Here is a 27,235-nt window from a genome sequence, read left to right on the forward strand (position 1 = left end):
CTGTCTGGATTTTATCACAGATCTCTGTCTATTAATTTCTGTCTAGGACTATTTATCCAGTCCCTGTAAGTTCTCAAATGGTACTGGGAATTTAGTGACCATAAATTAACTTACATTCAACCCCTTGACCTGATAATTGGTCAAGGGTGCATTGTTTTGTTATTTATCCACCTGTCTGACATATTTGGCCCTGCTGGCAAAAAACAGTCTAGGCCAGCATAGGTTACCAGCCTTCGCATCTGTTTTGGACATTGTGACAAGCATCTGCTGGTATAGTGGTCACCAACTAAACCAGCATCAAAGTACTTTGAGGGCCTAGTTTTCCCCTTAGACATTCAAGTCACATTATGCTGGCTAGCAAAGTGATGTTTAATTCCTATCGGAATCCAGAAAGAGTGGGGATATCCCATTTTGTTTTATTTTAGTCACCCACAATATGCATTCAGAATGACTGCCAGGGTTAGAAAGATAAGTACATGAGATTACCTAAAGCATCTAAACTGGAACAACCATTTCAGTAACGGGTACAATAAATCCAACTACCAGATTGGATTAGTTTAGAAAAATGTATCTTATTTATCTTTGTGTAGCATAAGATTAATTAATCAAGCAACGTACATACTGTCGGAAGTCGGCTCCCCTCCTTGTTCGGGCGGCGTTCGGCGGTCGACGTCACCGGCCTTCTAGACATCGCCGCTTCATTTTTCATTGTTCCATTTGTTTTGTCTTGTTCCCTGCACACCTGGTTTACATTCCCTAATCACACTGCATATATATATTCCTCTGTTCCCCCGTGTCTTTGTGTGGAATTGTTTTGTTTCGTGTTTGTTGTATCGCGCCAGTCCGGTTTTTCACCCTGGGCATTGCCTGTACCCTATTTGGGGAAATATTGGTGAACCTTATTGTTATATTATTGACGGTATTTTGCGCTTGTCACTTTTGCCGGTTGGCTTAAGTTGTAGCTGTTTGCGCCCGTCTGTTTGTTGCTCTTGGCTAATAAAGTCGCCTGATCACCTATTCTCTGCTCTCCTGCACTTGACTCAAATGACCAGCAGCGAAAATCCTGACACATACAAAAATACAACAAACAAAAACGATATTGAAATAAACAATTCCCCAAAAATCTAACTGCAATGGAGCATGCTGGGAAATATGATAATGATGGGCGTGGTTTTGCCAGACTACCTTGACCAGCTACCATGCTGGACCAGCATAGACCGGCATGGACCAGCTTGGTCACCAGCATTCCAGCATTAACTGGTCACTAGCATCCACAGCCTGACCAGCTGGTCGGCCGGCCTAACCAGCTAGACCATGCTGCTCGGATCAGCTTGACCAGCACTGACCACTATAGACCAGAATGGGCAAGATTGAAATTTAGGCTGGTCTATGCTGTTTTTTTCTGCAGGTTATTATGCTAGTGACAGATACTAATGTTTAGCCTCCCTTGTATCAATGGGTGGGTACAGAGGAAAATCATTCTGGGAACATGCCAGGAATTCAGCTCAAAAACTTTTTTGGTCATACCAAGATGACAGTGTCCCTCTTCAAGTCCGCCCCTGCTTCTATCACAATAAAGCATGAATTTAGTGTTATAGTGTAGAGGTGCTAGTCTCTCTAGTCAGATGGATTGCCTCCCACAATGTACCAATGGCTCCAAGGTCTGGGTTTTTGAGACTATAGAGGTGCCTCTATTACTCCAAGTGAATTGGAATTTAAACGTATTGGTCCTTTTCAATGAATTGTCTGTGTGTTCTAAAAGGTTGCAGATGTAACTCTGGAGAAAGCACCTGTTTCCTACAAAATGATGGTGCATTTTGTACTTTGTAATGAAACCATCCACAGTGGTGTTTTATTTGCTTGGTAATTTAAGCTACCGCACAACATTCTATGAAATGTCTGTCCACCACCTCAAGCTCAACCTCGACAAGATGGAGCTGGTCTACCTCCCGGGGAAGGTGTGCTCACTCAAAGACCTCTCCATCACAGTCAACAACCCCACAGTGTCCACCTCCCATAGTGCAAAAAACCTTGCCGTGACCCTGGACAACATCCTGTCGTTCTCTGCAAACATCAAAGAAGTGACTCGTTCCTGCAGGTTCATGCTTTACAACATCCATAGAGTACGACCTTTCCTCACACAGGAAGCAGCGCCGGTCTTAATTCAGGCACTTGTCATCTCCCTACTGGACTACTGCAACTCTCTGTTGGCTGGGCTCCTCGCTTGTGCCATCAAACCCCTGCAACTTATCCAGAATCCTTCCCAAGTTCTCCCATATCACCCCGATCCTCCGCACACTCCAATGGCTTCCAGTTGAAGCTCGCATCCAGTACAAGACTATGGTGCTTGCCTACAGAGTAGCAAGGGGAACTGCCCCTACCTTCAGGCTATGCTCAAACCCTATATCCCAACCTGAGCACTCCGTTCTTCCACCTCTGGTCTATTGTCTGTCCCACACCTACGGGAGGTCACCTCCCGCTCAGCCCAGTCAAAGTTATCTCTGTCCTGGCACCCCAATGGTGGAACCAGCTTCCCCCTGATGCTAGGAAAGCAGAGTCCCTGCCCATCTTCCCGAAAACATCTGACACCATAGCTCTTTAAAGAGTATCTTAAATTACACAGTCAGTCTTATTCCCTACCAAATACTTGTTTTTGCACTTGTCTTTTCCTACAAGCACTTACTTTGCTGATATCTTCTTTATTGAGGAAAAAATGGACAAGAACTGTGATATATGGTTGTCTCACCTAGCGATCTTAAGATGAATGCACTAACTGTAAGTCGCTCTGGATAAAAGCATCTGCTAAATGTAAATTAATGGGTCGTTTTTAATGTACGCCGCTTTAGATAGACCACAGTCAAGTGAGAATAACCTGTTTTACAAAATGAATGAGGCTGTGACGAAAGATGCCCTTCGAGGGAACTGGGCAGAAGAATATGTGGACTGGATCTAAACTGCAACACATTTGCTGTCTGAGTATGCTTGATTGATTCTGTGACCAAATGACTATGTGATAGGCTACCTCGGGGTCTATCTAGGAGCAAAGTATCTCCATTTTGCAGGTAACTCGACAGCCTCTTAGGACCAGAGTGGCAGTGATGTCGACGTGGGAGGGTAGGCCTACATCATTTAGAACTTTACTGATAGTAATAACTAGCCATTGCTTATTCTCCATGCCAGATAATCAAGTGTAGCTGTTCTAAACAACACAGGTCTCTACATGTAGGCTATTACTTCAATTACAGTGTTTATTCGATATTAACCCAACAAGTAGTCTTAGTAGTAGGCCTTCTGTAATGTCTCCCACTCGATGCAATACACAAACGGGTATTCTTACCGTTTACCAGCAGAGGGGGCAATGAACCCAGGTGTGGAATACATTTGTTGAGACAATGCAAGGCATCAACACACATTATAGGCCACTGGATTGGTGGGTGAACTCAATAAAACATTGTATTACTGACTCATATTGTCCCAACCATTTAAACTAAGTTATATACCTACTTTAAATCTACCAAGAATTAAAAACAAAGCATTGTGTTGTCATGAAAACATCATAATCCCCTTTAGCCTCACGATCCTATTGAGCCTAGATTTTCAAAATTACATTCTGTTCACTTTCTGAAGAGCAGGTGGTTACATAAATAGGCTAGTTATGTGGTTAGCTTGCTAATTAAATGGGGAAAATCGATTCCATAAATCACTATACAGTCTCCATCAGGATGAGGTATGCATTCACTGATAGTTGAGTTAATAATAATATTCAAGATCAATCAAATGTCCTAATCCTTTTATCCCATAGGGCTAGGCCTACATTTCAACTATAGGCTATTTAAAAGCATAATTGACTAACCTAGGCCTATCTGAGGGAATCATGTTCTGTAGCACATAACGTGTGACAATGTGTGACACATCTAAGACAGAAAGATTACAGACTCGTCAAACGAGGAGTTTTTAATAATACTCTCGAACTATCCAGACACCTTTGCTCATCCTCATTCCGTCTATACATTGTTTAAACGTAGTAGCAATAGCATATTATTGCATGCTCGACTATCATTTTATTATGCCCTCATGAGATGCACAGCCGGTGATGTGATGTGCTGTCCGAAAAGTACAGACGAATCTGAGTAGGCGTTACCTTGGGAAATCTTAGTTCCTCACTTCGCGGCTCAAGGGCAATCAAAATGGTTCGGACTGGTTTTTCGGAGAGAGGTTACAGAAGATGTTGAAAACGTTCAATCTCTCAACGGCGCGCGTATGAAGTTGTTACAGCCTGCTTGGACTAAATCAACAGCTGTGTGGACAACGACTGTTTCTGGACGGAGCACATTAAATCATATATTTGGAGCCAATTTATTGGAAAGTGTTATAAAATATTAATTGGTCAACTCAGAACCGTAAAGAATTTGCCTAATAAGGAGTTGGGTTAACAACTGGTAGAATTGAGTCCGCGCGTTTTTTTTCATCCAACATGGGATGCACCTTGCATTAATACTTTAATTATAATGCTTTTGAAATAAGGTGTTTCGGATGGTCTGGAATTGTCTAAAGAGTGTTTGACAAGGCCTTACTTCGGGTATCTCTACCAGTGGATGGAAATTCTTAAATGTATTGAAGTAGACTGGGGGAAGCAATGCTGTAAATAAAGGAGTTTCACATGTAAGTAGCCTATTTTCATCTACCTTTGTTGTCTAGTGCCGGTTCCTAACCTCAACAAAATATGTAATTAGATGCCTACTGGCCCTAAAATGTTTCTTTAATCAAACACAGCCCATTTAAACTGTACAATTCAGCTAAAGTGTATAGGCTATCGTTAACATGCGGCTATTGATTGTAGTTGACTCATAGCCTAGTTTGAACCTTTTGGAGGGGCCAATAGGCTATTTTATATTTCAAATAGGCTACTTAATATATAATATGGGATTCAATTAGTGGTATTATGTTTAGGCTTATATATTTGAGGTTTTTCATTATAGCCTAAGACTATAAGTCATATGTCATATGTCCTGTATTACGCAGTTGACTTGGCATACGAAGTTGTGAAACAAAACTTGTGCTTTCAACTACAGTTAGAATATTATAGGGATGGCTACTATTCATAGTTGTTCATTGAAATAATGGTATTTTGGGAAAGGGTCTTCGAAACTGTGCGAACCTTACCTTAATGCGTTGCATATGTTGTTTGGAAATCACGGTGGCGCGCGCACGGAGGATTAGTTCCCCCACTCGGTAATCATGTTCAGAACAACTATTTGGTTGATTACTTGGGTTGAAATGATTAGGGCGCGGGAGTAAAACATTAGGAGCAAGTCTTCCTAGCGGTATCGTGGTTGTTCTTTTCACATTTGCCCCAAAAATTATTTAAGATTTGTGTTAGTTACGTTTTTGTTACACATTGCCCCTTCTCAGTGTTTTCAATGTAGGCCAGCGTTTAACCCCTGTGTCCTTTCTATATGTAATCCAAAGAGTGATTCCAAACTATATAGGCTACAGTATTTTTTAATTAGCAAACATCAAATAAGACTGCGCAAGACTACTTTAACCCAGGGACAACAGGTGTCCGCAGGCTATGCCTCGCATGCAATAGCCAGGGTACATCTGAGAGTAGGCCTACCGTCGCAGTTCAAAAGCCACGGGCGCTGAGATGTACTAGCGTGCTATTCTCCCGAATAACTGACCTTTCGAGATGTAGTTGGCTAAGCTGACGCGGAAGCTGTCAAGGGCTCAGAGCGCGCGGTGGTTTTGATCAGCAACGCGGTCCGCTGAGCTCTTGTCCAAGGTCCTGAAAGTCAAAACAATAAACTGGTGATTCAGTTAAAGTCTAATTTTGGACTACGTTAAAGCCCTTTAAAGTGTATATACGTGTATATAGGCCTAACAGAACTGGGAGGAATATTGATATTTTTCTACATCACTAGCAAAAAGGATTTGCTCCAACAGCAGCAAAATAATATAGAGTTTAATGAAGATAAAAAGAGAGGAAAAACAAGAACTCATTCATGTTTATAAAATATATATATGTATATATACAGTACCAGTCAAAAGTTTGGACACACCTACTAATTCAAGGGTTTTCATGTACTATCATGTACTAACCAAAAAAGTGTTAAACAAATCAAAATCTATTTTAGATTTGAGATTCTTCAAAGTTGCCATCCTTTGCCTCGATGACAGATTTGCACAATCCTGGCATTCTCTCAACCAGTTTCATGAGGTATGCATTTCATGGAATGCATTTCAATTAATATGTGTGCCTTGTTAAAAGTTAATTTGTGGAATTTCTTTCCTTCTTAATGCATTTGAGTCAATCAGTTGTGTTGTGACAAGGTAGGGGTGGCATACAGAAGATAACCCTATTTGGTTAAAGACCAAGTCCATATTATGGCAAGAACAGCTCAAATAAGCAAAGAGAAACAACAGTCCATCATTACTTTAAGACATGAAGGTCAGTCAACATGGAACATTTCAAGAACTTTTAACTCTCATGAGGACATCCTCAGGAATGGAAGACCCAGAGTTACCTCTGCTGCAGAGGATCAATTCATTAGAGTTAACTGCACCTCAGATGGCAGCCCAAATAAATGCTTCACAGAGTTCAAGTAACAGACACATTTCAACATCAACTGTTCAGAGGAAACTGCGTGAATCAGGCCTTCATCAGTCCTTCAAATTGCTGCAAAGAAACCACTACTAAAGGACAGCAATAAGAAGAAGAGACTTGCTTGGGCCAAGAAACACGAGCAATGGACATTAGATCGGTGGAAATCTCTCCTTTGGTCTGATGAATCCAAATTGGAGATTTTTGGTTCCAAACACCTTGTCTTTATGAGATGCAGAGTAGGTGAACGGAAGATCTCCTCATGTGTAGTTCCCACCATGAAGCATGGAGAAGGAGGTGTGATGGTGTGGGGGTGCTTTGCTGGTGACACTGTCAAGGATTTATTTAGAATTCAAGGCACACTTAATCAGCATGTCTACCACAGCATTCTGCAACGATACCTCTTCCCATCTCTACCTCTTCCCACTCACCCCCTTTTGACCTCCTCCTTTTCCTCAGCAACCAGTGATCCAGGTCAACAGCATCAATGCAACAGTATAGCTTCCGTCCCCCTCCTCGCCCCAACCTGGGCTCGAACCAGGGACCCTCTGCACACATCAACCACAGTCACTCACGAAGCATCGTTACCCATCGCACCACAAAAGCCACGGCCCTTGCAAGGGGAACAACTACTTCTAGGTCTCAGAGCGAGTGACGTCACCGACTGAAACACTATTTGCGCGCACCACCGCTAACTAGCTAGCCATTTCCCATCGGCCACACTCTGTCCCACTATAATTTGTTTTTGAAAAGGACAATGAACACAAACACACCTCCAGGCTTTGTTAGGGCTATTTGAGAGTGATGGAGTGCTGCATCAGAAGATTACCTGGCCTCCACAATCACCTGACCTCAACCCAATTGAGATGGTTTGGGATGACTTAGACCACGAGTGAAGGAAAAACAACCAACAAGTGCTCAGCATATGTGGGAACTCCTTCAAGACTGTTGGAAAAGTATTCCTCACGAAGCTGGTTGAGAGAATGCCAAGAGTGTGCAAACCTGTTATCAAGGAAAAGGGTGGCTACTTTGTTAACACTTTTTTGGTTACTACATGATTTCATATGTGTTTCCTCATAGTTTTGATGTCTTCACTATTATTCTACAATGTAGATAATAGCAAAAATAAAGAAAAACCCTTGAATGAGTCAGTGTTTCCAACCTTTTGACTGGCACTGTATAAAAATGTGTGTGTATATATATATATATATATATATATATATATATATATTTATATATATATATATATATATATATATATATATATATAGGGCTACAGTATATATCAACATCCAATATATATATTAGACTTTTTAAAATTATTATCCCAATTGTATTTAATCTTTATTTAATGATAATAGTACACAATGGTACCACCCAGATTATCTAAGACATTTGGAATTAAAAACAGAAAAGTGCAACAAGTTTGGATGTGCTATGTCTAGATGGATGTTATGGCTGTAGCTTTTGCTTGTATACCTTCAAATACACACCATGTTGCCCCTAAGATAGGTAGCCAGAAGTAGAGCCTCTGACTGGGCTATGAGGGGGGTTTGTTGGTTATATAACATGCCTGGCTCATGTATGCATGCTATGAGGCTGCACATGAATAACAGCCTTTGAATTTACATAACACTGTCGAAACATCATTAAAGTTGTTATCAAGAGATCCACAACTCACACTGCCTCGTTTGACTGTGCCATCAGAAATTTTTCACATCCCTTGAATTGTTCTACATTTTGTTGTGTTACAGCCTGCATTTAAAATGGATTGCATTGAGATTTTGTGTCACTGGCCTATTCGCAATACCCCATAATGTCAACGTAGAATGATGATTTTAGACATTTTTACAGATTAATAGAAAATGATAGCAGAAATGTCTTGTGTCAATAAGTACTCAACTCCTTTGTTACGGCAAGCCTAAATAAGTTGAGGGGTAAAAATGTGCCCCCAAAACATTTTTGGGTTGTCTTTTGGGCTTGCGTCTTTGACGCGAACTCTGGCGTCGTCGCTGTCCTTCCCTCGCTGCCTCTGCCTGCTTCCATGGCAGGCTTCTGTCTCCTGCCATAATCTTGTCCCACGTCCAGGATGTCCTCCACTCCTGGCTTTCCTCCTGTGCACGCTGCTTGGTCCGTTGTTGGTGGGATCTTCTTTAACGCTCGTCGAAATGGGTAGACCAAGGCGCAGCGTGATTTGAGTTCATCATAATTTATTTAAATGTGAACCAGCAACAAAACAATAAAGAGAAACAAACAAATTAACGTACAGCCTTGTATGGCTCAAAAGCAACAATACAAAAACAAGATCCCACAAACAACAGGTGGGAAAAGGCTGCCTAAATATGATCCCCAATCAGAGACAACGATAGACAGCTGCCTCTGATTGGGAACCATACCAGGCCAACATAGAAATACAAAAACTAGACTACACATAGAAATAATAAACTAGAACACCCCCCAGTCATGCCCTGACCTACTCCACCATAGAAAAAAAGGCTTTCTATGGTCAGGACTTGACACTACAAAGATACAGACATCCTTCCTAACTCAGTTGCCGGAGAGGAAGGAAACCACTCAGGGATTTTACCATGAGGCCAATAATGACTTCAAAACAGTTACATAGTTTAATGACTGTGATAGCAGAAAACTGAGGATGGATCAACAACATTGTAGTTACTCCACAATACTAACCTAATAGACAGAATGAAAAGAAGAAAGACTGTAAAGAATAAAATATTCCAAAACATGCATCCTGTTTGCAAAAATGCACTAAAGTAATACTGCAAAAACGTGGCAAAGCCATTCACTTTTTGTCCTAGGTACAGAGTGTTATGTTTGGAGAAAATCCAATACAACACAATTACTGAGTACCACTCTACATATTTTCAAGCATAGTGGTGGCTGCATTATGTTATGGGTGTGCTTGTACTTGTTAAGGACTGGGGAGTTTTTCAGGATAAAAAAGAAAAGGAATGGAGCTAACCACGGGCAAAATCCTAGAGGAAAACCTGGTTCAGTCTGCTTTCCACTAGGTATTGGGAGATGAATTCACGTTTCAGAAGGACAATAACCTCAAACAAAAAGCCAAATCTACACTGGAATTGCTTACCAAGAAAACAGTGGATGTTTCTGAGTGGCCGAGTTACAGTGTTGACTTAAATCTACTTGGAAATCTATGGCAAGACCTGAAAATGCTGTCCCTTTGTCTACCAATGATCAACAACCAATTTGACACAGCTTGAAGAATTATGAAAATAATAATGGGCAAATGTTGCACAATCCAGGTGTGGAAAGCTCTTATCGACTTACCCAGAAATGTGCTTCTACAATGTTTCGACTCAGGGGAGTGAATACTTATGTAAATTAGATATTTCTGTATTTCATTTTCAATACATTTGCAAACATTTCTAAAAACATGTTTTCACTTTGTCATTATGGGGTATTGTGTGTAGATGGGTGAAAAAAATATCAGTTTAATCCCTTTTGAATTCAGGCTGTAACCTAAATTAATGTGGAATGAGTCAAGGGGTATGAATACTTTCTGAAGGCACTGTATAGAGAGAGAAATAGTTATGAATTCATAGTTATGAATCTAATCAAAAGCTTTGCTCTGTTGAAGTGTTATTATCAGCAATAGGCGCATCTGGAATATTCTCTCTAAGCTTGTCTCTTATCGAAATGAGGACAAATGCAGTCTCATACTCTCATTTCATTGCTATTGAACAAGCTTAACTGAATATCGCTTATCATTTTAGCCTATGGTTTGTCTATGGCCTACATAAGGGCTATAGCCCGTGGGGAGGATTTATCCAAGTGTAGAGGTTTCATCTGGGTCCCTATTGTTGTTTTTCCAAAGGCATCACTGTGCCATGCTATGAATGATAGGCTAATACTTTATTGCTCTGGTGAAGCAAGGGAGTCCAATCAGTCACATATAATGTGAATGCCTACATCACATCTCTTCTTCACAGAATCTCTGAACATGTATATAATGTAACCCGCTCAAGGGTCTTTTACCTAGCTTGATACCTCGAGATATCCCCTACCCTTTTTGCTAAATAGTGTTATTACAATTATAAAGCGATCTTGATATAGCATATAATGAAATAATTACTTTTTTTGTATAAGGCCTACATTTCAAGACTTGTGTCAGTATCAATGCACCCACATGCCAAGCTCCGATGAACTGATTTATGGGTAATATTGTAAGGCTTCTGGATAGGATACATGGACGACAGACCAGGCCTGGTTGTTGTGAAACATTCTATCCCACATTTATGTGTTTGTTGTGGTTTTCAATGGTAGAAACATAATCCTCATGATTTTGACTTGACCAGTGGCTGTTTCGCTAAAGCAAAGCAAGCCATCCCACTGGGCACAGACGTCAGTTCAACGTCAACTTTTAATTTACATTTGGTTGAGTTGTCAACTAACGTGAATTCAGCGTGAATCAACAAAACATTTCACCATGTCATTGTATTTATGTTAAAAGTTAGGTGAAAAAAATACGAAATGCCCTTACCTTAATGACTTTTTGCAAATCCAATCAGTTTTCCACGTTGATTCAAAGGTATCACATAGATTTTTGGAGTTGAAATGACGTGGAAACAACATTTCTCTCTCCACAGTTTAACAACAAAAAAATGGTCTTTATGTTATATTCGTAGCCAACAATGGTGTGAAGTGCGAGGGAATGTGTGAATAATACAGACACTTTTACTGTTATCAGACAATGCTTGGTTGTCCTTGCTGTCCCTCTGTATTTCATTTTAAAGGCCCAGTGCTTTCAAAAACAAGATTTCATGTGTTTTATATATGTGTCTAGAAAAAGTTTACACCCCATTTAACTTTTTCACATTTTGTTGCGTTACAAAGTGGGATTTAAACAGATTGAATTGTCATTTTTTGTCATTGATCTACACAAAATGTCATAATGTCAAACTGAAAAGAAAATTCTATATATTTTTTACAAATGAATACAAATTAAATAACTAAAGTATAGTTGTTGAATAAGTATTCACCCCTTTGTTAGGCAAGGCTAAATGAGTTCATAAGTAAAATTAACAAATCATATAAGTTATATGGACTCATTCTGTGTGAAATAAAAGGGGTTGACTTGAATTTTGAAAAACTACCCCTTCCTCTACCCCTCCCTATACATACAACATCTGTAAGGTCCCTCAGTCATATATTGAATTTAAAGCACAGATTCAACTACAAAGACTAAGGAGCGTTTCGAAAGCATAACATGGTCATGTTAATAATTATACTATGGATTATGTGGTAAACCACCCAGACACATCAATGATGCAGTTGTCCTTCTGAACTGAGCTGGCTCGGGAGGCAAAAGTCAAGTCATGCATCCTACGAAACATGACCTGCCAAACCGCGATTCTTAACACTTAACCTGGAAGCCAGCCGCACCAATGTGTTGGAGGAAACACCGTTCACTTGATGACCGAGGTCAGCCTGCATGCGCTCGGCCAGCCACAAGAATTTGCTTAAGCGCAAGGAGCCAAGTAAAGCCCCCCGGCCAAACCCTCCCCTAACCCGGACGACGCTAGGCCAATTGTGCGCCGCCCTGTGGGACTCTCGATCATGGCCGGTTGTGATACAGCCCGGGATTGAACCCGGGTCACATATAGCACTGCCACATATAGCACTGCCACTGCCTCTATCACTGCCATGAGGTGCCTTAAATGGATGGTGGTGGCTGCATCATGGTTTGGGTATGCTTGACATTGGCAAATACTGGGCAGTTTTTCAGGATGAAAAGAAACAGGGTGGAGCTAAGCACAGGCAATATCTTAGAGGAAGTCCTGCTTCAGTCTGCTTGACACCAGACACTGGGTGTAACTATCTGGGTGTCGTGGGTGTGAAGTCAGGCGCAGGAAACAGAGAGTTCAATATAATGCTCTTTTAATGCACACCCGGTGAACAACGGCCACCCCACAAAACACTGGGTGCTCAAAACAAATGCCCCAAACGCGGGGACAAAAATAGTCCAGCAAAATCCACAAACAGAAACAAACACATTCGTCTCCAACGTACACAAATGTTACAATAATTAATCCCGCACAAAGAAACAGGCGGCCTGGCTGACTAATAAAGCCCAACTAATTACCACAAACTCATAACAGGTGTAACCAATAAACACACAAGGAGGGGGAGGAAAGAATCACTGGCAGCTAGTAGGCCGGCGACGACTGCCGAGCGCCACCCGAACGGGAAGGGGAGCCACCTTCGGTCGGAGTCGTGACACTGGGAGAGGAATTCACCTTTCAACAGGACAATAACCTACAACACAAAGACAGATCTACACTGTAGTTGCTTACCAACAAGACAGTGAATGTTCCTGAGTGGCCAAGTTACAGTTTTGACTGCCTTAACTTGACTGCTGTAACGCTGCTTGAAAATCTATGGTCTAAGAATTGAAAATTGCTATCTAGCTCCATAACCTTGACGTAGCTCGAAGAATTTTGAAAAGATTAATGGTCAAATAATGCACAATACATGGTGAGATATGAGACTTACCCAAGAAGACTCACAGCTGTAATCACTTGCCAAAGATGTTTCTAACATGTTTTGACTCACGGGGGTGAATACTTATCTAATCAAGGTATATTAGTATTTTATTTTTCATGAATCTTTAAAAAAAAATGTACAAATTTTCTTCCACTATGACATTACAGAGTATTTTGTGTAGATCGTTGACAAAAAAAATGTAATCCCACTTTGATACACAATAAAATGTGAATTAATCCAAGGGGGAAGTATACTTCCTATAGGCACTGTATTCCAACAGTGCGAGGTTGGAATGATACTGTGTAATTGTGAAAATTATGATAATGCCTTTTTAGTGTAAGAGCTGTTTGAAAAGACTGCCTGAAATTTCTCGCTGTTTTGGAGGGATGGAGTTTTGGCCAGCCTTGTGACATCACCACATGGTAAATTAGTTAATAGACCAATAAGAAAGAGAGTTCCAAACCTCTCTGCCAATAACAACTTGTTTTCAGGTTTCCCCTCCCGACTCAGACCTCTCCCAGACAGTCCTTGCTACATTTTTGCTTGAGAAATTGCTCTTGCTAAGAAGCTATTTCTATTTTATACCATTTTGATTGAAACCAATCACAGTAAGGTACTTACTTGTTACCCAGAAATGATTTGATATTGAGAATAAGAAAAAACAGCTGCATTCGGCCTTTAACAGAAATACATCTTTCCTCTAGTTATACCTATTTATATTCTGGTGAAATGCCTAAATATATATACATATATTTTAGCGCTAAGTCTTAGTATTTCACAGCTGCCAAGATGTATGCCCCAAACTATAGGTCTGACTGCTTTTTGGTACACTGTGAGCCCTTCGTTGGCTGCTATCACCATGTGATGTACTGACTTCAGCTGCTCTGGGTCATATAGGTTGTCAAGCTGTCAGCAGATATTTCTTCACAACCCTCATTGCTAGAATTAGCAGTGCACCATATCAAGAACCACATTTGCATATATAGATTTTCATTACTTTTAAATGGATTTGAGCATTTCCCCCCTCTGTTGCAACTTTTGCCAAGACGCGAAACAATGGGGTGGCAGGGTAGCCTAGTGGTTAGAGCATTCAACTAGTAACCGGAAGGTTGCAAGATCGAATCCCCTGAACAAGGCAGTTAACCCACTGTTCCTAAGCCGTCATTGAAGATAAGAATTTGTTCTTAACTGACTTGCCTAGCTAAATAAAGGTTTAAAAAAATGACATCTACATTTTTTACTGGGTTGGGGTGTGGTGTATTGTGGTGTGACCCACACTAATTGTGGTGGGGCCATTGCGTTGTTGACCTGTCACTAATCGCTTGGGACATGATTGTAAACAACACCTTGCCTTATTTGTCAAGCCCCTCTATCTTTGTTGCTCTTCCGAAATGACCCCATCCCTTTTGGGTGGCCAATAAATGATCTCTTGTAGAGACCCATTTAAAGCCCAAATGGAGTGTCAGTGTTTTGACATGTGCCTTCTGGAGGAGCCTCAGGTGCTTGAATGGTTTAAAGGATGACCTTGATGCCCATCTCGTTTGCCTGCGGTGACCTTGTCAAGGGATTTGTCAGCAGCTTAAGTTTAGTTATGGGTCCATTTGATCTGAGGTCTCTCAGTGGCTAAGAGCACCCATTAGCCAAGAGCACTCATTTGCCAATGGCCACGCGGTAATCTTGAATTTGAATGGTTCCCCCTGGGAACATGGCCGCCGGTGTCAAGTCCTTTTTTAAGAGACAAGTCTTCGTCAAGGGACAAAGAAATGTGAATAATTTGTGGTATTGCCCCTTTTTACCAGAAAAGAAAACATACGTAGCAGTGTTTCCGATGCTGTATTTAGGGTATAGCACAAACTCACATCTCACTTCGTCCCATGAGACCATATGTGTCTAATACGGTCTCATGAGACGAAGGAAGATATAAGTAGACCTTTTTGCCTGTGTATACAAATGGAGTTGGAATTTGAGCAATGACAGTTTGTGTTGAACTCAGTCCCATAAGAGCCCAATTAAGCAGTAAGGCGTGAGGGGGTGTGGTATATGGCCAATGTACCACATCTAAGGGGTGTTCTTAGGCACAACGCAATGTGGAGTATACCACAAACCCCCGAGGTGCCTTATTGCTATCATAAACTGGTTACCAACGTAATAGAGCAGTAAACATAAATGCTTTGTCATAACTGTGGTATACGGTCTGATATACCATGGCTGTCAGCCAATCAGCATTCTGGGTTCGAACCACCCCGTTTAAAAGACTACATAAACACTGGGAGTCAGACAGCGAGAGATGTGCTACCACTGTTCTAACCGGTGTTGAGAATGTAATGTCTTTGGGAGATGGCCAAGTCTCACCAGCAGTAACAGCAATCAAAGTCCCCTGCCTTTTCATTTGAGATTGGCAGACAGACCGGCATTCAGTCAGAAGGTTCAAGCGCAGTATGACCTTACAAGAATGAGTTGGAGATTGGTGGCTTTGATAATGCTCAAAGGCAGTGATAATGTGCTATAAATGAATGATAATGAAATATCAACATAAGACGCAGCAATGAATGCATTTTGGTCGACAGATGAAGTCCATTGTGTGATTCCCTGTGTGGTTTACCTTACAGAATGCCGACAGAATAAAGAGAAGAAAATGTTAATGTACCACTGACACTCAAGTTTGAGCCAAATATCTTGTTGGAGTGAATTAAAAGGCTGTTCTTGAGGTTTCAACAGTTCCCTCTTCAGTAAATAATTTCTCGGTACCCATATTGATGTTTAAACCAAGTTACTACGAGGAGCAGAGGGGACACTTTGCTTTCAGTCTAAACATCACTGGTTTACCGACAGGACTGCTAGTGTGCTATCAGATATTCCCAGCTCCATTACTAGTTGTGGTTCAGTTGTGCTAGTTTTGCAGTTTCCCTTGGAATAGGTCCTATTAAACAGGTTATTTATTTTAGAATTTAGTTTAGTATCTTTTTTAGTTCATCTTACAAAATTATGTTTATTTTGAGAATCATTTATTTTGAGACTTTTTCAGAAACGGAAGGATAATTGAGGGTTATGAAGAGCAAAGGAGGAATGTTTTGTCAGCGTAAGCCATCAATCATACAGCACGTACTTTGAACAGAGTCAAATGAAGCAGGAACATAGGGGGGATCCTAAAATATCTCCTGGGTCGCCCGTCCCTGTGACGCTCTGTAGATTGTGGCATCACCTCCATTGTACAGGAGCAGAGACAACACAACTATTATTGGAGGCATGTTTGGATGCATTATGAATTACACACACATTGATTCTGGCAGGAACCCTGTCCTATTTGGGCCGTAGACTCTGGGGCAATATGGGTATCACACTTGTTGTAGCTTTCTGTGCTGCGCTCCAACCTTCTTTTGTCAAGCTCTTTACCATATCTGACAGTGACTGGAGGTGGACAGGCGTCAATACTAGAAATCCTACATTCTGTAGAAAAGTACAACAGCAATGTATGATTATCCTGTGTGTATGTGAGATTGAGTGGGTATGTGTGTGTGTGTGTGTGTGTGTGTGTGTTTGTGTGTGTGTGTGTGTGTGTGTATGTGAGATTGAGTGTGTGTGTGTGTGTGTGTGTGTGTGTGTGTGTGTCTGTGTGTGTGTGTGTGTGTGTGTGTGTGTGTGTGTGTGTGTGTGTGTGTGTGTGTGTGTATGTGAGATTGAGTGGGTATGTGTGTGTGTGTGTGTGTGTGTGTGTGTGTGTGTGTGTGTGTGTGTGTGTGTGTGTGTGTGTGTGTGTGCGTGCGTGCGTGCGAGCGAGTGAGGGTGTATGTGTGTGTGCGCGTGCATGCGTGTTCAGTGTAGCAAGAAAGTGTATGTTTGACCAGGAAGTATTTTTAACACATTGCAAATCTATTCATACCACAGATGCAAATTAAACAAATGACAAATGTCAAGTCATGCAGAAGACCAAATGAGTAGATTGAACAACCCCAGAAAAACTGAAAAACAGCGTGAGACCGAGCCTCATGACAGTACACAAAGCCTTAGCCCTGCATGAGCTTTACCAAGCCACTGAGTTCTATTAAAGAGGCGACGCTGCTCTTTTAGCAGGAAACAAATGTGACAAGGTGCAGGGAGAACAGGATCTCAAACAAGATGAATCTAAGTGGGTCGCGAGAGCGTGAGGCAATTCTGCATCCACAAAACAGACGGAAAGAGAGTGAATCAATGTAAAGGCTATTAGGATGATGAAGATCATGTCATTTTAGGACCAGATCGGGGCCAAAACAGAGTCTGTTGAATAGGCAAGGCTTTCTGCGCTGTTGCTTTGTCTCAGATATGCACATATTATGTCAAATTTAATGTTGGGGTTTGAATTTCCTGTATTTTTCAGCTATTACCAACTCTAAATATGTATTCGATCTGTATGTAGTGGTGTTTGACTATGTGTAACGATGTTGTGCAAAGGAAATGAACAGAACTAACTAGCAGTGAGATTTGTTTGATTCAACATTGGCTTTGTAGGCCTGGTTCTAGCCTCTGGGGAATCCAAATAAACATTATTACCAAGATGCACAATTGAATCATTTCTAATGAAGTGGATTATGAATTGCCTCAAAAGTGAAGTGTGTGCTTTATTATCACATTACATAAAGAAAATAAGGATAAGGAATAAGGACATCAAAGAGGGAAACATCGGAGCATGCTGTGCCGCTTCAGTTACAGATCATATTGCGCTGCCACATGGGAGGCAGTGAAAGGTATGCTTTCAAGTTAGCTATCGCCCGTGTAAGCTTCTCCATGTAAACTCAGAATATGATGGAATGTGTTCCCTCCTGTTACCTTCTCTATGGTAGATAAGCATTGATAAATAGATGACTAACTGTGCTATAAAAATACACCCTTTGAGTGCTTGAACGTGTGTGTGTGTGTGTGTGTGTGTGTGTGTGTGTGTGTGTGTTTGTGTGTGTGTGTGTGTGTGTGTGTGTGTGTGTGTGTGTGTGTGTCGGCAGGTGACTGGAAATTTCCCTCACAGCAGTCGTGTGTGTGTAGTCATGTCTTTGGTCTTATTTGGTAACGAGGTAATGGGAAGGCATATCAACCCACGGCAACAAAGATGGTAATAAAATGTAACTCGGACCTTGGCTATGCTAACCTACATTAGCAGTACCCACTTCCTCTTCTCACATCCCTACCTGTAGTACAGTCCATTTTGTCATCCCTTATTAAAACACTGATGTGACAGATGGGGGTTCGAACCTGGGTGTCCTACGTCTATATATATAATGCAAGTGTATATGTCTCCGGGAATGGTTACTCATCAGGCGAGTGTTTCTAAAGTCAGGACCAACATGAGACATGGCTGTGTACAGTATGCTAATTTGCTTGTTTAGATTAACTGTGATAGATGTGTTATTATGGTTGACACTTCTGTTTTCTCTCTCTCCATCTGTCTACTGTAGAGTCTGAACTTTGATCTCAATGATCTCAATTTGATCTCAATGTGAAAGTACTGTGATGGCGAGTGGAGACCACAGGAGGTTGGTGGCGTCTTAATTGGGGAGAAGAGGCTCGTGGTAATGAATGGAGCAGAATTCGTGGAATGGTAACAAATGGATCAAACACATGGTTTCCATTTGCGTCGTTCCGGCCATTATTATGAGCCGTCCTCCCTTCAGCAGCCTCCTGTGGTGGAGACTCATCCTGAACTACAGCAGACAGGTTGACAGGGTTTCTTCCCATTACACTATCACTCTGCTGCCTAGTTGACGTTCAAGGCTGCACAAGTAATTGGCAAAGACAGGGAACGTTGAGCGATGATTCATATATCTTGCACGGTATCCATATCTGTGGAATTAGATCTAAATGACTGTGGAGTGTGGATCCCACACAATAGCAAATAACAACCCGTCCTTTCTGACCTATTTTCAAGATAAATTCAAATTAATTTGAACATTGATGCCTAATGAAGAAGAACTGGTACTGTACAGTGGAGTCTTAAAGTGGAGCACTGTGAAATTACTGAGCTACAGGTACAGTATGTCTGAGAGTCTCAGAGACATTTCTAACCATTTCTTTTCAATTAAATTAGTAAAGTATTTTGCAATGTGGGGAAGGCCTCATAACACCACTATATGTGACCAGCTGTCTTAAATAGGGCTCAGCAGCTGATTCATTGATTTATTCTTTTGCAGTTGTTTTAAGTACATTCAAAATTGTTTATCGTACACTTTATTGGCAGTTTCGAGGAACAAACCTCAAGCTGTTTTTGGGATGGTTGAGTCCAGGTATTAGAAACTGCATCCTAGGCCTAAGTCTGAAACAGTACAATAGACCAGCACCATTGTGATTTTCTGACCATATCTGGCATGCCAAGGGACACATATAAACTGCCATCTGTGGACAGGAAGGAGATTATGGATTCCATCAGCGTTTCCTAACTGATTGGTTAGATGAATCACTGTCGCTGCCTGGATGATTTGTTAGAGAGAGAACACTGTATATATTGTTAAAACACTATATATATATATATATATATATATATATATATATATATATATATATATATATATATAAACAATATGACATTTGTAATGTCTTTATTGTTTTGAAACTTCTGTATGTGTAATGTTTACTGTTCATTTTTTATTGTTTATTTCACTTTTGTATATTATCTACCTCACTTGCTTTGGCAATGTTAACACATGTTTCCCATGCCAATAAAGCCCTTTGAATTGAATTGAATTGAGAGAGAGAGACAGAGACTGAGACAGAGATAGAGACAGAAAGAGAGAGACAGAGACTGAGATCGAGATAGAGACAGCGAGAGAGAGGAGAGATAGGCAGAGACTGAGACAGGTGGAGAAAGAGAGAGAGAGAGAGAGAGAGACATATATATATATATATATATATATAGAGAGAGACAGACAGAGAGAGTTAGAGAGAGAGAGACTTTTGTATATTATCTACCTCACTTAACACATGTTTCCCATGCCAATAAAGCCCCTTGAATTGAATGAATTGAGAGAGAGAGACTGAGACTGAGACTGAGACTGAGATAGAGACAGAGAAAGAGAGAGAGAGAGAGAGAGAGACGAGAGCTACTCATTTGAGATGGATGGATGTCAGGAAGAGGAGAAAATGGAAGGAATATATTGCAGAAATATATAGCTCTAGGTAGTTCTTCATCTATATGAAAATTGGACCTAGCCAGTTCAAGCTCTCTCACTTTTACCAGTGTTAACCGGCCGGCACATTTTGAGAAAGCCCATCGTTTTATCCTTGTTTTTAACCATTGAATAGGCTTTTTCCTGTGTAGAATTGAAAAGAGACACCTAGAGGCCTGTGGTTAAGAGTCGGTGAGACAATGTCTGTGTTCCATTGTCCATACTAGCGTACCATATACACTTGAAATAAGCAACGTATTGGGCATGCATTCTAAGTTATATGCTAGTTCTGGTATTGGAACTGACTGTTCTGTGTTCTACTGGAAAAGGCCCCCTGTTCTGTTGGAACAGAGCCTATGAAAATGAACAATAAGAGTGTGCACCGTGCATGACCCCTCCAACCTCAATGACACTTGTCACTGTACTCCAACTGACCCCGAAGCAACTGTGTGTGTGTGTTATTTACTGTAGCTAGCACATGCAGTCTCTGTTGTGTTCAGCAGGGCTCTAACAGCACGTCTAATAATATCAAGAGTTTGCCTTGTCCACCACAGAGGTCCTGAGATAACTTGTGGGTGGCTTTGGCCAGGCATGGTGCGAGGTGGCTGAAACAACACCCCCCTGAAGGGCGCAGGTCGCGGGTGGTGGGCGCAGGGGGGCTGCTGTTGTGTCCCACTTTGAAAGTGACAGCTGAGTGACGGAGCGCTACCAAAGGCGAGATGGAACTATAAGGCTGAGGATATATTTTATTTATTTTTTTATTTATTTGAACCTTTATTTAACTAGGCCAGCCAGTTAAGAACACATTCTTACTTACAAAGATGGCCTAGGAACAGTAGGTGAACTGCCTTGTTCAGGGGCAGAACAACAGATTTTTACCTTGTCAGCTCTGGGATTTGGTCTAGCAACCTTTCGGTTACTGGCCCAACGCTCTAGGCTACCTGCTACCTGCTCTCCCCCCCTCTCTCTATAAGGCTGGAGCTAGGGCCAAACCCAGGGCCGGGGCTGACCCAATTCCTTTCAACACATTCAAGGGCTTGATGAAAAGTTGAATCTAACTGTAGAATAGTTGAAATACATGGACTGGCTTGGTGGTTTGGAGAGGCTGGGGAGGTTTGAAAAGCCCTGATCTACACGTCTCCCTCACAACCTGCTGCCACCTGTACGGTGTCCATTTTAGGACATCCTCAGCCTCACGCCTCATGCCTCAACCTTCCTTGAGTCAATGAGCGACTCTCACCAAAAAGCAATGACATTTACATTAGCTTCCATCATGGCGGAGCAGCCAAACAGATCCAGATGGCAGAACAACAGTCACTGTACAGTGGCGGGGCGTCCGTGGCTCGTGACATCCTTCTCTGGCTCCATGGCAATCCGTCTGGTCTGTGGTCTGACTCCCAGCTGCAACCGGGAGCCTCCATGCTCTAATCAGCATATTCATCACTAATTGCCTCCCTGTCTGTGGGAGAGGGGAAAAGGGAGGGTGGGAGGTAAGAGAGAGAGAGAGAGGCGTGAGAGAGAGCAGGCAGGGAATGATTTACATGTGATGGGCTGCTCTGGGTTAAGCAGGTTGGTTGGTCGTAATCACAGAATTACTGTATAGGCATGTAAACGCTCCCTCCCTCCCTCCCTCCCTCCCTCCCTCCCTCCCTCCCTCCCTCCCTCCCTCCCTCCCTCCCTCCCTCCCTGCCTCTCTGCCTCTCTCTTCATCTTTCTTCCTCTTCATCTTTCTTCCTCTCTTTCTCTCACTCTCTCTCTCTCTCTCTCTCTCTCTCTTTCTCCTACATCTTTCTCCCTCTCTCTCCCTCTCTCTCTCCCTGTCTCTCCACTTCTACACACTGACTAGGGATTGACTGAGATGCTGCGTTTTTTATTGCCGTGATTCAACCCATTTTTTATTCTAATGTGTTTTCACCTCTTAGCACAGTCACCCTCTCTAAATTTGTGAATAACAGTGAAATTAATCAGAGCAAAATTATGCGGCAGCATTCATATCACCATAAAATTGTGTGAAAAAAAAATATATTTAAGAACCTCCAGAGTGGAAGGAGATCAAACCCAACCCAACCATCTGCTCAGGTGGTCTTCATTATTTACTGTCCCTGTTTCCCGCTCTGACAGCAGTAATTTCTTTAGCGGTGAGATGGATGGCTCAAATGTTTAACCAAACGAAGTTGCAGCGAAGCGCAAGCTGCCCCATTGAGCTGTGAATATCCCTGTCAGTCAGTCAGACGGCAGGCGACCTTAATGACTCAGCTAACAAACACACACACACACACACACACACACACACACACACACACACACACACACACACACACACACACACACACACACACACACACACACACACACACACAACACACACAACACACACAACACACACATACACACACACACACACAAACACACACGTTGGCATAAACGAATAAACACACACACTCACCGGCTACAGCACCTATGAATTAATCCTCCCTTCCCATGGTCACTGGCCAACTCCCAGGCCTGCTGTCTCTGTATGATATCTCAATGACAAGATTACTGGAGTATTCCACTGTAACATTTGGTTGTTTTTTTGGTTGTATAAGGCTTTGTTTGTCTGGTTTTAAAGGTGTCGGATAACAACCAGACTTTTCTGTGATGTCATCAAGACATTAGGGAAATAAATTATTTATTTTATAAATCGATGAATATATTAGATTGTTTCATCATCAGATAGATGTACAGAATATAATACAAAATGTATATTACAGTTTTTTCCAACTGCTTACACAGGTTTTCAAAACTGTCTCCTTTTTTTCAAAACTCTACACACAATTCCCAAAACTGCACACACAAAATGCAAAATGCCTCACATCTCCTTCAAAATGTAACACTGCATTCAAAATGCCATAAACACATGTCAGAATGAAGCATTTGCATCAAATGGCAAACCCTGCTTTCATAATAGTACATTTTTGGCTATACCATGTAAACACTGTTGTTCTAAATCTAAAGCTCTTTTGGTCTTTCATAGGTTTATATCTACATTTCAATACAATGTTCTACAGTGAAAGTAATCTGCTGAGCGGGGTAACAAGTACACTGTAAACACCAATGCAATGTAAAAACAGAAAATATTTATGTAAACCAAAAGTATATTCTTTAGAATACAGTAAAGAACACAATTTGTGTGTGTGGGGTCCCGGGGGGTCAGTCCAGGAATTGGTAGGGGAGGGGGGGTCACCAGTGCTAAGCTACGCTTCCTCGCTTCTCCGGCCTGAGTCTGGCCACAATACTTCGTCCACATCACAGGATACGTTTTCTCTTGCCAAACATCGAGGGAAGTATCTCCTAGCATGGCGTATCCAACCTTGGACAGAGGCAACCTCTATGTCCCCACATAGACCATATTTATAATTGCAGTCTCTTGTACATCTGTAAACAAGCGTCCTCGTCCTCCATGATGTCTTTGCCTTTCCACTCTGTACAGAAACACAGTATGTGTTCAGCATACTGTACAAAAAAATGTAGTACAGCATGATAACCAACCTCATTCATTCAATGTAGTGCAGTAAATGGATGGCTGAGAGTTACAAATGTTTATGCAATACTATGCAGTCGTACGTATTTTACAGTACATTGCTGTAATGCTAAAATAGTCATTAGATAGTTGCATACCTGTTCTCATTTCTGAATGTTCGAATTATGGACGCCACTGTAAATCGACTCAATTTGGGATGGACTCTCAGTCCAGCCTCTCTCATGGTCAAACCGTGGTTGATCACATGATCAACAAGTTTTGCCCTAATCTCATCAGAGATGGCTCTCCTTCCTTCTCTTCTTTGCCCTCATCCTCTTCCTCTCCCTCCTACTCCTCTTGCTCTCTGTCCATTGTTGGCATCCATTGTTCAAAACAGGTAATCTAACCTTTGACCTATTTATAGGCCTATACTACAGTAAAGCAGTGATTGGTTAGTGATCAGTTAAGCTATTAGTGTTTGCACATGTGAGGAGTGTGTGTGTGACCTGGTGAATAAGTGTAGCATTTTGATTGGTTGTGTTTGGAAAAGGAAAGCAAGTCACTTCCTGTTCGATTTTTGTGTTTTAGGTAGATAATTGTGTGTAGTGTTTTGAAAAAAGTGTTTTATGCAATTGACAACTGAGTCAAACGCTGAGAAATAGCTTATGGTTTTGGATATTTAGTGTGTAGTTTTGCACTTTGAGTGAGAGGTTTCAAAAATCGTGTGACATGAAAAGATTTTGTGTGTAAGCAGTTGGAAAAAAATGTAAACAGGGAAACTCTATTTGCAGCAAAACAGAGGCATACTTGACATACAAAACAGACATAGACATCACATAAGACATGAAGGCAAGTGAGGCATACATAAATGTAGTAAATAGGTGACAAAGACTGTGCAGTCTTTGTTTGTGTATCAAGTGACACCATCCACAGTGCACAACCTGCCTGTCAGCCTATACGTTTGGTTGACCTACTCCTGTGAGTGAAACAGTAAATGAGGGAGGTCTGTGAGGCGTGAAACAGAGGCTTTCCTTCCCAGGAGTCATTTTTTTAGGTGGTGGGTTTTACACCAATTCTCACTGCTTCCATCAGTCTTGTTGTGACATTCTATTGTACATAAGGGAACTCAAATCCTAGCTTGGCGGTTCAGTATTGCTATGGTTCCCAATCTCTGTCTCTGATGGTTCCCAATCATTGTTTATCGTTGTCTCTGATTGGGGATCATATTTAGGTAGCCCTTTTTCCCCACTTTCTGGTATGGGATCTTGTCTACAGTTAGGTGCCTGTGTGCACACTAGTAGCGTCATGTATCGTTTGGTTGGTTGGTTGGTTGTTTGTTGTTTTGTTTTGTTTTGGTGAGTTTCAGTTCATTAAAAAGTATGTGGAACTCGATTAACGCTGAGCCTTGGTCTCATCATTATGACGATCGTGACACAAGGGCTAGGACTGAACAGCCCGGCAGCTAGGGATTACCTAAAGAGGTATCTCCCCTGTCTTGGGCATGTTTTCAATACAGACTCCTTAAGTCATACTGTATTCCATATGAGGCCTCCAGAACGTATGAAACTTGCCCAGTATACCCTTAATCAAATCTAGTGATACATAACTTGACATTGTGGGAGGACCCAACCTTCCAATTAATGGTAATGCATTTCTTAGCCGCTATGAATGCTTGGTTACACAGTTTCATCATATAACAGTCTCCAGTATCAGCATTTCCAAGCAATCACAAACTGTGAGAAGGGAGACTCTATAGACATTCTCAGATAAAAGAACATCATCTTTGACAGAATTCAGCCAGCCTTCATTATATGTCCCCTTTTGTGTTTTACACCTCCAGCATAGGAATTACATTTCCGAGTGCATGTAATTCAGTTTCACTGGTATATAGTACTTTATATGGATGATCTTAAACTGAACCTGACTGAACCTGAACCTGGGCATTCAAACACATCTGTATCCATTCATCAACATCAATAGCTTCTACCAGGTCTTCCTCACATTTTTGTTTGACATGTTTTGTGTCATCGGGAAAAGACTCTATCAACCCTTGATACAGTTTGGAAATCAACTTTGGAGGTTTGTCAGACTGCCCTAAAATAGCATCTGGCGTGTCCAGTGTCCAGCCGCACAGAGAGAATAAAGTGTGCTAAAATACACCTCACCTACTCAAAGACTGGTCTTCCCTCGCTGCCTGCCCCTGCTGAGACCCATGATCCTCCTAAAATGAGGCATGACAAAGATTTACCTTGGTGTACATTTATGCATTTTATTATCCAAGAATAGAATCACTGGTTCAATAATTGAAATTACTTTTAGTCCATGATCCCAGATTGTAGCTTTAAGATTAAACTGCTGTCCTGTAGCTACTGTAGGTCTAGCCATCAATTCAAGATGGAACTTTTTGTATCATTCACTGATATTGTTAATATACGGCAGAATTCACTTGAGCTTCATGGACGAGTCATCCCTGGCTGTCTGACCCTGCTGGAACACCTGGCACCATCTGATCCTGCTTTGACACGATGAGCATAAGATCCTGCTAAGACCTGATGAGCATAAGATCCTGCTAAAATCTGATGATCTGATGAGCATAGTGTTGTGTACTGACTGCACCAGAGGGCTGCATTCCCGCGGGATGCCTGCAGGACCTGCGTGTCCGACAGAGATCATTGGGGTGCGGTCTGCATTTTTCATGCTGTGGGCGGGAGCGGGCGGTCAGACAGACGACTTTGGGATGAAAATATTTTTGTTGTCCCACAGATTATTTGGAAATGGTCCTCTCTCTGCTTTGTATGCATTAGCCTACCTATTGCATTAAAAACACATATTTTCGCATTATTCAAAAGTTCTACTAAACTAAAATATGGAATTGTTTTATGATGGTTATACCATGGATTTAGAACCCCTGTGGGTATAACAAAAAAAAGTTAGAATATATACAGTTGAAGTCGGAAGATTACATACACTTAGGTTGGAGTCATTAAAACTCATTTTTCAACCACTCCACAAATGTCTCGTTAACAAACTATAGTTTTGGAAAGTTGGTTAGGACATCTACTTTGTGCATGAGACAAGTAATCTTTCCAACAATTGTTTACAGACAGATTATTTCACTTATAATTCACTGCATCACAATTCCAGTGGGTCAGAAGTTTACATACACTAAGTTGCCTGTGCCCTTAAACAGCTTGGAAAATTCCAGAAAATTATGTCATGGCTTTAGAAGCTTCTGATAGGCTAATTGTCAATTGGAAGTGTACCTGTGGATGTATTTCAAGGCCTACCTTCAAACTCAGTGCCTCTTTGCTTGACATCATGGGAAAATCAAAAGAAATCAGCCAAGACCTCAGAAAAAAATTGTAGACCTCCACAAGTCTGGTTCATCCTTGGGAGCAATTTCTAACCGCCTGAAGGTACCACGTTCATCTGCACAAACAATAGTGCGCAAGGATAAACACCATGGGACCACGCAGCTGT

General features: G+C 41.5%; 1 protein-coding gene across 1 annotated transcript in view; it reads left to right on the forward strand.

The window, feature by feature from the left end:
- Window positions 1–4,144: 4,144 nt before the first annotated feature.
- scn5lab (sodium channel, voltage gated, type V-like, alpha b) overlaps window positions 4,145–27,235 on the forward strand; it is a 189,960-nt gene continuing 166,869 nt past the window's right edge. Inside the window, exon 1 of the mRNA XM_021562572.2 lies at window positions 4,145–4,662. The gene's annotated coding sequence lies outside the window, so the exon portion shown is untranslated. The remainder of the gene's footprint in view (window positions 4,663–27,235) is intronic.

This window comes from Oncorhynchus mykiss, chromosome 15 (assembly GCF_013265735.2).
Source record: "Oncorhynchus mykiss isolate Arlee chromosome 15, USDA_OmykA_1.1, whole genome shotgun sequence".
In the NCBI taxonomy this organism is placed as follows: Eukaryota; Metazoa; Chordata; class Actinopteri; order Salmoniformes; family Salmonidae; genus Oncorhynchus; species Oncorhynchus mykiss.